Below are 13,374 nucleotides of genomic sequence, written 5' to 3'. Positions count from 1 at the left end.
GCAGTCGGGTCCTCCTGTCACGTCTCCCACAGAAATTCCTCCACCAGAAAGTGACTTCTCTCCATTAAGGATGCGTCCATTGCTAAAATGCAAAACGGGAGGGAGAGAGCCACTTCCTGTGGTGACTTCCAACTCACCAAAAAAACACGAAGCACCTTCTAATCCTTCTGGGAAGTGGGGAAATGGAAATCCCCAGGGAACAAGGAAAGTGTGCCTGGTCCTGCTTTCACTGCACAGTTGGAAGCAAGAAGATTAGAAAAGGAATAGGGAAGTATTGGATTGGAAGCTTTTTAATGGTTAAAATAAAAAAGGTTGATGAGCGAACACATCATTGACAATGTAATGGGAGTTAGTTCTCTGGTCACGTCTATCAACGTGAAACAAGCACCGCACCTGCCAGGAAGGGTCAGGACTGCATGTGTGCACTAAGCCGGTGGTGGATTCATGGGGAAACTGCTGACTAGGTGGAAGGGGCCTCGTGAGGAGGGCGCTGGGTGAGGGCGGGGCAATGGCCCCCACAGCACCAGCCTCAGGCTTTCCCAGTGCCTCTCTGTGCTTTTTCCTCATTTTCTAGATTAAGATTTTTTCGTTTCACTTTTTTCCCTGTCTATATTTGAGAGTTATATACTTATTCTATTTCTAGTCTTTTACTGGTGCCATTTACATTTTCAACTGTATAGTTAGATGAACAAAGTCTTAATTTCTAACTCTACCTACTACAAAATGCAAATATCTTAGGATTTAACTCCAATTGTGCCCTTTTGTTTGTGTGTCATTGTTACCCAGCGTTTTGGGGTCTACCTTGGTGAGTTAATAGCCCAAATCAGATGTTTTTTACTATTATTATTATTATTATTATATATTCACAGTCAATACTTGTTTCTATTCACCCACACATTCCAATTCCTTTGTCTCTCAGCTTCCTTCCTCTGGCTATAAAGTTCCTTTCATGGTAAATGCCTTTTGTTTTTGCTTGTTTGAAAATGTCTTTATTTCACCCTACTTTAGGAAAAATAATTTAACCAAGTTTACCAAGCCTGGGTTGGCAGTTATTTCTTTTTCTCAGCATTTTGAGTTTTCCACTACCTTGTAGCTGCCTTTATTGCTTTTGAGATGTCAGCTGTCAGTCTATAATTGCCAGATGGGTCACTTAGCATTTCTCTCTACATACTTTTAAGATTTTATTTTTGTCTTCCAACAGTAAATGGGAGGGTTCGGAAAGCCACAAACAGGGGACTAGGGCAGAAATCAGGCAAGAGAAAAAAAATGAATATGAACTTAAGTATCAAATGAACTTAAATTTCACATCTGAAGATAGGCAGGAGCAGAGAAGATGAAAACAGAAGGTGATATGGGGACAGCCAACATGACAAGGGGACGCCAGTGTGGGGTGCATGGTGCATGTTTCCTCTGACCTGTGGCTTGGTCAGCTGCTTTGGGGCTGCGGGGAAGTGAACCTGAGAACAGCAGAGGTTGCTATGAGGATGACATGAGTTAATATTTGTAAAATATTCAAAGCAAGACCTGACCCACAAGTTTTTGTACGTGTTTATTAAACAAGCATCTTCCTGTGCCACCATCCTCATGTGCTAATATGACTGCTGGAGCACCAGCCACCATGACTGCGTTCCAGGAAAAAGGGCAGGATGCGACATTTCCTCCAGCGTTTGGGAAACACCATCCACCGACTGAGCAGCAATGTGTGCAGCTATTCAGGATTCCGTTACCAAGGAGAAACATCCGTCTTTCTACATGCTGCTGTGCATGCATCTCACTAAACTGTGCCAGTTTCTTAACTATAAACTCCCGTCTTCATTTTATCATGATCTTGCCACCTGAGCCATTTGTTCCCTCCCCCAGGGAGATTATGCCGGAGAAACAGTCACCAAGTGGGTTCGTTCACATCCACACACTCCCGTGGGCTCCCCAGACCGGCCCACCCCAGCCCAGAGATCAGGGCTGACTCGAGGGGAAGCAGAAGAAACTGCCCCTGTCCTAGCTGTGAGGCGGGAGAAGCTGGTGGAAGCTTCGCCCGGCCACACGCGTCCATGTCATCACCACAGCCCCTCCAGAGGGCTGTCATCCCTCCTCATCCAGGTTTGGACCCAGGCTGTGCGGGATCGAGTGATGAGTCACCGGCAGAGAGTTAGTTATTGCAGCACAGCTCCCTTCCATCACAATGTCCTCTGTTTCATCAGGCTGTGACACCTGATGAAAGAGAAAGAGGAGAAAGAGAGTCTACCGCACACAAAACCGTGGAGCGGAGAGGGGAGTGGGTAAGAAATGCAATAGAGCCAACGGAAAGATGGTGGAGGCAGTCAACAGAAAGAAAGCACCTTCAACAGGCAGGACAGGTACCCCTCGGGCAAAGGTGCCAGCAATGAGACGTCACAGAAATGTATTGGGCTTGTCGGTTATAAGGCAGATTTCTCAGACTAGAAGGGAAAAAATCCAGCCATTTGCCATTTACAAAAGACACACCTAAAATATAGTAAAGTGGGGAGGCTTCAGGAAAGGTGTGGGGGAAATACACCAAGAAAGCGTCAGCCAAAAGCCAGCTGATGCTGCCATTTTGATACCAAGTAAAAACGCATGAGGCAAAGAGCATTACTGAGGACAGTGAACGTCCTGGGTTAGCAGTGAAGGAACAGTTTCTCAGGAAAGACAGACAAACTTTGAACCCATGAGCCGCTAAGTAAATGTTTGCAAAATATGTAAAGCCCAAATACAGGAGGAAATTCATAAAGCCTCAGCTCCCCCCTGGCCCTCCCCTTACTAATTCAGTTGGACCCCGTGTGAGGGGCTGCAGGAGGGGCAGCACCCTCACTGGGGCAGGGTGCTTCCTGCGGCAACGTCTCCCCGTGCCCCCCACATAACTGAACGCCTGCTGTGGGGGTGGCTGCAGGCTCAGGGATGGAAAGTCAAAGCAAAGTGTCTTATCTCCAGGAGACAGCGATCTAGCCCATGGGAAGAGTTGGACTTGGCGGTGGGCAAACCAGTGGCACCTGCAGCGTCACCAGGCAAGTCCCTGAGCCAGCGCCTGAGCTGCAGAGTGTGATAAGAACAACTGTTGTGAAAACTCAGCAGAACGAGCCATGAAAACACCTCCCATGGTGAGCAGCCGGTCAGTGGTACTTGGGAAATACTGCTTTTCTTCCTATCTCCATGGAAACAGCCCTCAAGGGCTCAGAATCACTCTCCCCCAAATCTGAAGCCCTCAGAGCTGTTTTCAAAAGCGTTACCTGTCACAACTGATGGCACCAGCCCACTATGGTCCCCCTGCCAAGAACCAGGTGTCGATGGATGATAACTGGGCCCTGCGCCGGTCACAGGGACGAGCCAAATCAGCCCAACGTCACGTGAAACTTAGGAACTGAACAGGAGTTCCCAAACTTTTCCACTTGAAATTCTGATTCCAGATCACTCATTGATTCATTCATTCATGCTGTGACTGAACTCTCACACTTGGAAAGATATGCATAGGTGCTCATCAAGCAGGACACACACGGGAATAGCAGCACAGACGCCAAGGCCCAAAGCTGAAAACAGAACAGCCTGGTGACTGTCACATGGAGATGTAAACCGGAGAAGCCAGACACAAGGAGAAGATACTGAGTGATTCTTCACATTCCAAGGTCAAAACAGGCAAAAGCTATCAATCACTGGTGTCCGAGGAAGGCTGGTCACCAGGGGGTGGAGGGAGCAGGCACAGGGACCCGAGGGGAGGGGTTCCCGGGGCTGCTGACGTCTGTCTCCCAGTTAGACAGCGAGAGATGGCGATGAGCTGTATGTCACAAACGTGGGCTGCACACTTGTGATGTGGGCCCACTGGCTAACAGGCAGTCTGTCTCCCCAGCAGACTGTAAATCTACATTTCCAGGTTAGCAAACAAAAATAGAAAGAGTTGGTGAGCAGGATTTCGTGGGCACAGGCTGTTCTGAGTGAGAAGCCAGGAGCACGTTGCTCAGCAAGGGCACGCAGCCCCCCCACCCCCACACCCCCACCCCTGCACAGGCTTCCCAACCGACACCCGCTGACCTGCTTCCCTCAGATGCCGCTGGCTCTGCCATGAGAGGGGGACAGGGTGCCCACAGATGTGGGGAGTGCCAGGGGCTCAGGAGGCAGGACGGGAACACACCTCGCAGGCATGAGAAGCTCTGAGACAGACGCAGCACAGAACCAGTTCTCAGGTGCTCTCCCCCTCCTCAGGCTGCTGCACGGCCTAAATAACATGAGCTCTGCGCCAGGGCCCCGGCTCCCCCTCTGCAGGTTCCCCATGATGACCTGGGCATCGCCCAACCCCATTGCCCGACCCCATGCTCAGGAAGAGAAGGTCGGAGGAAAAGGCAGGATGGTGTGTCTCACTGGGAGAGCAGCTGGGACACGGAAGGGTGAGCAAAGGCAGGCACACGTGTACACACACACACACACACACACACACACACACACAGCTGAATCTGACCCTTGCAAGTAGGGGTGCAGAGAGTCAGAGAGTGCCCTGAAAGAGGAGAATGGGGCTCAGCCTTTCCCACGCACCAGAGGGATGTAGAAAATTCTGAGGCGGGCACTTCAAAGAGTGGGCAGAGTCACTGAAGCATGTTTCTTTGCTAAACCTGTCGACCTGCCCCTGAGGCCTGGGGACCCGCTCGTCCTGGTCCAGGCCTGGTGCTGGGGGCGCTGATTGTCAGGAGCCCAAGGTAAGTCTCGGGCGTGTGGACACACTGTGCTTCTGGATTAGAATGAGGGTGGTGGCGCACACACCTGTCGTGCTCACCGACAGCATCTGGGACCCTCCATCTTACTGTGTGTACATAAGCCCGCACCCCAAGTGCAACCGACCCAGAGGCAGGAAGGCAGCCCCACCCCTCTCACTGTCCCCTGGCCTGGCTGCCTGCCACCCTCCCGTCTCCTAGCTTAGCAATGGCTCCCTCTGCCAGCCATTCCCACAGACACACTAACAGGCCAGGTGTTGCCCATGATTCAAAACGCGCTCCCAGCGGCATCCTCTTCCTGCTCCAGGACCCAGCCCAGGCTCCCACACCGCCCCGAGCCGCTGGTCCCGGCCTCCTGCACGCGGAGACTGTCCCTCAGTCTGTCCTTTCTCCGTGGCCCTGACGCCTCCGAAGGGTGAGCACGACAGGCTGTCTCCGTGTGGGTTTGCGTGACGTCATCTCGTGGGTTCTGTCCACGTGTCAGCAGGAGCCCCACAGCCATGACGGCGAGTCCCCTCAGTGCACACCAGGGGGACGTGGGCCCACAAGTCAGGTCACTGGGGAGACTGACCGTGGTCTCTGGGCTACATAGTGTCTGCTGGGTTTTCCCATGTAAAGGCGTCGTTTTCTCTTTGCAAGTAACAAGTATCTTAGCGGAGTTGCCCTGACGCTGCGCAGATATCCTGTTGCTCCCCAAATATCAGTGGGTCTTGCCAGTGACAATTACGTCTGTGGCGTTTGCCTAGTGGTGATTTTGTATTTCAATCCCCCCTTTTACGGTTATTAATCGGGATTCCTGTGTAAGGAAGAACCGTCCCTTCTCCACCGTTCATTCATTCATTCATTCATTCATTCATTCATTCAGCGATTTATTTATGTAGGTGGGTGTTTATGTTATGCTTTGGGCCATCATCCAATTGTACCCTCACTTATTTTCTTGCTCAGACTGCTCCAGCTTTGGCCCTTGGGACCCGTCAGGTTAGGTTGGTTCCCACGTTCTTTCAACAAGTATCCCCTCTTTTCTGAGCACGTCCTTATGTTCTGGCTCCACACAATGCCCTAGGCTCAGCTTGTAGTTTTCCTGCACCAGCCCAGGAACCGCCCACTTCTCCGAGGACCCCTGGTGTCGCAGGCAGGCACGCCTCAGAGATGCTGCAGCTTCCATCCCACACCGCCCAATAAAACGAGGACTGCAAACGTGACTCACAATCTTTTTCATTGGTAGAGTCCTGCCTTCCATTTGTGAAAAACACAACCTCTGTGGAGCACCATAAAACAAGGTACTGCCCATATTGGAAAGTGGTGCTTAAAAACCAAAATTTGGGTGACAAGTGAACTCATTGTGACTGGGGTGTCATTGTCTTTGAGCAAAAAGGGCTGGAACGTGTGTCTAGACGAACCCCAGCACACGCACACCCGGGCACTGATTTCTGTGTCTGTCTGTATATTCATGTACGAAAACCGTCGCTTCACACTGATCCTCCAACCCTGTTCCCACATTACCGGCTCCTGATAACCCTTCTCTCCTTGTCCTGACTTCCTTCTCTGACAGTGAGGACCCTGGCCTGCTCGTGCCCTGGGTACTTACTCAATCCCAATGTGCACAGAAAGCAATTTCAGTACTGCTCACCCACACCCCGTGGGAAACAAGTTTACTATCTAAAGGACAGTATTTTGTCTGGTTCTTTTTGTCGTTAGAGGACCCAGTCAAAATATCGTTTTCAAAGTGACTTAAGTGGGTTCTTTTCTTCCCCACCCCCTTCAGGAGGGCTTCAGTTTCTCATGTATAAGAGACAGGTTCATTTGAGACGGTCTGTATTGCATTTGGGATTTCCCCCACGTTCTGGTTTGTTGGTTGATTTCGGGGTATGTGTCGTGCAGGAGACCCTGCTCGCTGCGCCATTTGTCGTGCTGGGAGGCCTGCAGGGTCTCTTCTCCCGCTCCCCATACAAGAACGCAGGACATGGTGAGGCCAAAAAGGAACACCCACGGAGCCATAGGTAGGGGAGTCATACCACTTTATTCTCTCTGGCGGCACTATACTCTCACTGGAGGCTGGATACACACTGTCCGCAAACCGCCATCCACACTTGCCAGCCCAGCCGCCATCTTCTTGCTAGCCCCATCCTTCTTCTCTTTCTCTTCCTCCCTCCTCTCCGTAGCCACAGCAGTTATATTGTGGCCAATGGCTCACTGGTTACAGCTGACGGCCAACTAGCCACAGCTGATGGCCATGCAATCACAGTTGGCCATTTACTACCTGAGCCAGCACCTGTCTATGTGAGGCCGAGAGCCTGGAAACTACTCTCTGGGGCTCCGCCCCCACACTCCACCCCTACAGGCTCTCGCCTCACAATCTACGCGACAAGCGTCTTCCGCGAGGGGACCTGTGCGAGGAGCCTGGGGGTGAATGCAATATCCTGGACACAGCCAGGCTCTCTGGGCACAGCCAGGGTTTCTCAGGGCACCACCAGTGCTTCTGGGCACAGCCAGACTTCCTGGACTTCTTAGGGTACCACCTGTCTTCCCGGACACAGCCAGGGTTTCTCAGGGCACCACCAGTACTCCTGGGCACTGCCAGACTTCCTGGACTTCTTAGGGTACCACCTGTCTTCCCGGACACAGCCAGGGTTTCTCAGGGCACCACCAGTACTCCTGGGCACAGCCAGACTTCCTGGACTTCTTAGGGTACCACCTGTCTTCCCGGACACAGCCAGGGTTTCTCAGGGCACCACCAGTACTCCTGGGCACAGCCAGACTTCCTGGACTTCTTAGGGTACCACTAGTTTCCCCGGGCACAGCTAGGGTTTCTCAGGGCACCACCAGTACTCCTGGGCACTGCCAGACTTCCTGGACTTCTTAGGGTACCACCTGTCTTCCCGGACACAGCCAGGGTTTCTCAGGGCACCACCAGTACTCCTGGGCACAGCCAGACTTCCTGGACTTCTTAGGGTACCACTAGTTTCCCCGGGCACAGCTAGGATTTCTCAGGGCACTGCCACTTTCTCTGGGAACAGCCACACTTCCTGGACACAGCCAGGGCTCTCAGGGCACTGCCACTCTCTCTGGGAACAGCCCGACTTCCTGGGCACAGCCAGGGTACCTTCAGGGCTCTACTACTCTCTCTGGGAACAGCCCGACTTCCTGGGCACAGCCAGGGTACCTTCAGGGCTCTACTACTCTCTCTGGGAACAGCCCGACTTCCTGGGCACAGCCAGGGTATCTTCAGGGCTCAGCCAAACTTCCTGGACTCAGCCAGGGCTCTACTCTCTCTGGGAACAGCCCGACTCACAATCAAGGTGCTTACATATTCTCAATGGCGGCCAGTCAAGAGACAAAAGCAAATATCCCCCAGTTCCACTAACAACAATTCCCAAACAAACAGTCAAGCGGTCCATTAAATTAGGGATGGAAGGCAATTCCCCATAGTCCATAGTCATTCACCAGGGCTGTCCTGGGGGTGAGGGATGACCTTGACCTCACCCTCATCTCCCACGGAGGACTCAGCAAGCGTTACCTCCTGGGACTATAAGTCCTGCATCCGGGCTGCCTGAGCAGGAACTTCCCCGGCCCACAGGGCTGCAACGACCTTCGCTTTCTCCGGCCTGTGCTGGTTGGGGAACCGTCCACATCTTTCCACCTCTCCACGGGGCTCCATCTCTGCAGCAGCTGCATGGCTTTTCCTGTGCTGGTGGGAGAACCGTCCATGTCCTCCCACCCCTCCACGGGGGTCCAGCTCTCCGGCAGCTGCTCCTCCTGGTCTTCCTCAGACTGGGTGTTCACACGCACAAACTGCTCCACCGTCCTTTGGAGAGCTTTGGCCGGCACCATATCCTGCCGACTACGCCATGTGTCATGCGGGAGACCCTGCTCGCTGCGCCATTTGTCGTGCTGGGAGGCCTGCAGGGTCTCTTCTCCCGCTCCCCATACAAGAACGCAGGACATGGTGAGGCCAAAAAGGAACACCCACGGAGCCATAGGTAGGGGAGTCATACCACTTTATTCTCTCTGGCGGCACTATACTCTCACTGGAGGCTGGATACACACTGTCCGCAAACCGCCATCCACACTTGCCAGCCCAGCCGCCATCTTCTTGCTAGCCCCATTCTTCCTTCTCTTCTCCTCTTCCCTCCTCTCCGTAGCCACAGCAGTTATATTGTGGCCAATGGCTCACTGGTTACAGCTGACGGCCAACTAGCCACAGCTGATGGCCATGCAATCACAGTTGGCCATTTACTACCTGAGCCAGCACCTGTCTATGTGAGGCCGAGAGCCTGGAAACTACTCTCTGGGGCTCCGCCCCCACAGTATGTTACTGTGGTTCCAAAATTACAAAAACAATACCCTTGGGAAAACGTTGCCCCATCCCTGCCTCTCCGCTTCTCTGCCCCCTTCTTCCCATCCCAGTCCCACCCACACCCTGCAGGGAACCGACGGCTGTCTTCAGTGTCTGGTTTTTCTTGCTGTTTTTCTTTTGCACAAATGAGCAGATGCCTGTGTTTCCTTCTGTCCCATCTTTCCTACATGGAGGTGACGTGCTATAGACACTTGTGCACGTTGGCCTGACACATTAACAGTAGGTCCTGCATCCCTGTGCTGGGCGCACAGACCCTCCGGCCATCGTCCCCGCTGCAGGCTGCTCCAGCTGCCCCACCGTGCAGTGTGACCGAGTTCACTTAACCTCGCCCCTGTGGGCACTCACATGGTTGCCAACAATTTCCAATGACAAATTGTGCTCAGTAATTAAACTTACGGGTGTGCATTTCCATATTGTGGGATATGTCTTCAGGGTAGACCCCAAAGGTGGGAGGGAGGGACAAGATGAGTGTATGATTAGTTTTGATAGGTATCGCCAAATTCCCCTCCAGCAATGTAGGCGGGCCTGTTTCCCCACAGCCTCCCTCACCCACTGAGTGTGTCGTCGTTTTATTTAAGTTTTTGGCAATCTGCTAAGTGAGAAATAGTTTTTTATTGTCATTTTAATTTGCAGTTCTCTAGCTATAAGCAACTTGGAAAATTTTTTCATACACTTGAGGGTCATTTTTGAGAAGTATTTATTCATGTCTTTTTCCCTTTTCTCCATATGGTTTGGTTTTTTGGTCCTTTGTCTCTCAGTTGTTTTTAGTTTGGTAGGTTTTTTTAAATTGGGGAATATTGGGGAAACAGTGTGCGAGTTCTCCAAGGCCCATCAGCTCCAAGTCTTTGTCCTTCAATCTCAATGAAGCTGTGGAGGGCGCAGCTCAGCTCCAAGTCCAGTCGTCATTTTCAATCTTTAGTTGCAGGGGGTGCAGCCCACCATCCCATGTGGGAATTGAACCAGCAACCTTGTTTTTAAGAGCTCACACTCTAACCGACTGAGCCATCCGGCCGCCCCTCTGGCAGCTCAGCGGCAGCTCCTTGTCTTCAATCTAGTTGTGGAGGGCGCAGCTCACTGGCCCATGTGGGAATTGAACCGGCAACGCTGTTGTGCAGAGCTTGTGCTCTAACCAGCTGAGCCATCCAGCCGCCCTGTCTCCAGTTTTTTAAAAGAGCTCTTTGTATGTTCGGGATATTACAGAGGGATAGACAAAGAGGTAGCTCTTTACTGTGTTATATTTTGCGAGTGTTTCCTCCCCGTTTGTCAGCCCTGTTTTTATTTTGTTCATGGTGCTTTCTGTCGTGCAAAAAATTTTTGTCTATAGACAAATGTATTGATCTTTTTCTTATTGTCTCTGGATTTTGAGTAATAGACTCCCTACACGGAAGTTAACAAGGAATCCATCTGTATTTTCTCTTAGTACTTGTGGTTTCATTTTTTACTTCTTAATGTATTTAGATTTCATTCTTGTATGAAGTGAGATATGGATCTAATTTTAACTTTTTCCAAATGGCAACCCAGTTGTCCCACCACCGTTCTCTGTGTGTGTGTGTGATTCACCTGTGTCCAGAGACTTGAGACGCACCTTGTTATACACCAAGCTTCTCTATATACTCGGGGCTGCTCTGCATTTTCCTTTCTATTCCACCGCTCTGTCTATGCACAGGCCTGTGCCATGGTTTTAACCACAGGGACTGAGGGTGTGTGTTACTGCTAGTCGGAGGAGAACCCCCAGTTATTGTGTTTTCCTGGCTGGTTTTTATGTTTCTTTTTCCATATGAACTTCAGTATCAAATTGCCTAACTCCATAAAATAGACAATATTTTTATTGGGGCTGCTTTGAATTTATCAATTAGGGGGACCTGATGTAACCAGAGTTTAGTCGTCCATCCAGGGCAGAGATGTCCTTCTACTTTTGTATCTTTCAAGACCGTTTTAAACTTTCCCTTGTAGACGTATACGCATTTCTCGTTCAACGTGTTCCTAAGCAGTATTTGTTGCTGCTGTAAATGGAACTGTCTCCACTACTCCGTCGTCTGTGTGTTGCCTGTGTAGACGGAGGCTACTGACGTGATGGTAGTCTCCAGACCCGGTATTTCCTTTATTGAGTCTGAGCATCGATTCACTCGGGTTTTGCAGATGTGCTATCACGTCCTCTGCAAACAGGGATGGCTTTGCTTCTCCGCCCTGTCATGTTAGTTGGTTCCTCTTGTGTGGCCACCCTGGCTTGTACCTCTGGTGCCGTGGGGGAGGGTACAGAGGCAGGAGTGCCCTGTTGCTGATCTCCGTGGCAACGCCATGGTCTCTTCATCAAGGAAGACCCGGGCTTGGGCACCGAGGTATATAGCTTTTATCAGGTCAAGATGGATGGGGGGGTCAGCCGGATGGCTCAGTTGGTTGGAGCGCGAGCTCTCAACAACAAGGTTGCAGGTTAAATTCCCGCCATGGGATGGAGGGCTGCGCCCCCTGCAACTAAAGATTGAAAACGGCAACAGGACCTGGAGCTGAGCTGCGCCCTCCACAGCTAGATTGAAGGACAACTACTTGGAGCTGATGGGCCCTGGAGAATACACTGTTCCCCAATATTCCCCAATAAAATAAAATAAAAATAAAAATGGAGCCCTCATGTGGCTGCAAACAACTGAATGTACTTAATGCCACTGAACTGTACACTTAAAAATGGCCTAAATGGTCAATTTTATGTGATGTACTTTTTACCACCACTTTTTGAAAAGAAAGTATCCCTCATTTCCCATTTCTTATTTTTATGACGGATATTGAGTTTTATAAAAGACTGGTATCTCCAGTGATGAGTGTATGAGTTTTTCCCTTAAACGTGTTAATAAGATACATGATACTAACAGATTGGCTCACATGGAACAAACCTTTCATTCTTAGGATCCATCCCAGCCGGTCGTGCTGTATTGTTTCTGTAACGTGGGGCTGGATTCGGGCCGCTGTTCAGTGTGTTTGCACCGATGTTTCATGAGTGACAGCGGTGACAATGTCACTCATGTACTGTCTTTACCTGGTGTGTCTAATAGTGAGCTCGTTTCCCGTGAGGAACCCAGACGCTTTCCTTCCTTTACTACACCCTGGACCACGTCAGGGCGAGTCGGTGCCAGCTGGTCTTTGCAAGTCCCCCGGGGCCACGTGGCCCTGGGGACAACGCCGTGCACTGACCTGTATCACTGTTGTTCCTGTTTAACCCAACCTGGTGAATGGCTTTCCCACAAGCACCTGGTATACAACAGTCCCGCTTAGTTCCATCTGTGGTAGTGGCTTTAGGGACCTTTGAATATTTAACTTTGTTCAAGTTCAAAGCAGGTTTCACACCAGGATCAGCTGCAGGGGGACCCTGACTGCGCCGGGCTATAGAGCCAGACTATCTGGCAGGTGTAACCGGGCAGAGCGACCTGCTGTCTCCGCTCCCCGAGTCAGACCGAGAAAGCTACAGAATGGAGGCGATGATCACGTGATCTTCACTCAACGCCAGGGTCTGCCTTGTTTGCTTTGCGGAACAAGCCACATGGGCCACGTTTGCGACGGTCCTGAAAACCTCTGCATTCTTTCATCAGAATATTTTGTAAAAGGACAGACACGCGACACACGTCCCACATCATTTCGATTTCTCTGGCTAACGATCTGTATGAGCCAGTGGCCTCCGAGGACCGACTCACAGAGGATCGGCCCCTGGAATTGCAGGAACTCTCCTCCTGTCGCCATCCCTGCTCAGCCTGACCCACGCTGCCCATTCCGCAGGACACGGGTGCCTGTTCCCGCCCATCCTGCCAGGTCCTCTCGCGAGCTCTTCTCCCTCCACACACCTTCCCTCTCCCGTGAAGCCAGCAAACAACAGCCCAGAAGAGCCATAAAAACAGAGCTATTATTTTGGTTCTTTCATTTCTTTGTCATGAAATTGGAACCAGTGAAACATAATACCAAATTACTATTTTGCTTCAAAGGTGGACAAATCCCACTGTGAATCCTGGAGAGCCCCTTTACTTCCATTTCATGGGTAAAAAGCAAGGCTTGGGGGGAAAAAAACTAACTGGCTTTTGACATGGAAACCACAATCTTCCCTCACGTTTGTTTGCGGTCAGCCTCTCATCACCGCCTGACGTCCAGCAGGGGTACCTGTTTCTGTCCTGAGTCCCACTTCTTCTCCATTTCAAAGGAGGAAAGAGTGGAGAAAAACCTTTCTGAATATAATACAATACCTAGAAATCATCAATAAAAAGACGGGTATCTTTGACTATGGAAAAATTTGTATTATACATTTAAAACACCAAGAATCAAACAGGG

The sequence above is a fragment of the Rhinolophus sinicus genome, linkage group LG01 (genome assembly GCF_036562045.2).
Source record: "Rhinolophus sinicus isolate RSC01 linkage group LG01, ASM3656204v1, whole genome shotgun sequence".
NCBI classification, from domain to species: Eukaryota; Metazoa; Chordata; class Mammalia; order Chiroptera; family Rhinolophidae; genus Rhinolophus; species Rhinolophus sinicus.
This window is presented reverse-complemented; position numbering follows the sequence as displayed.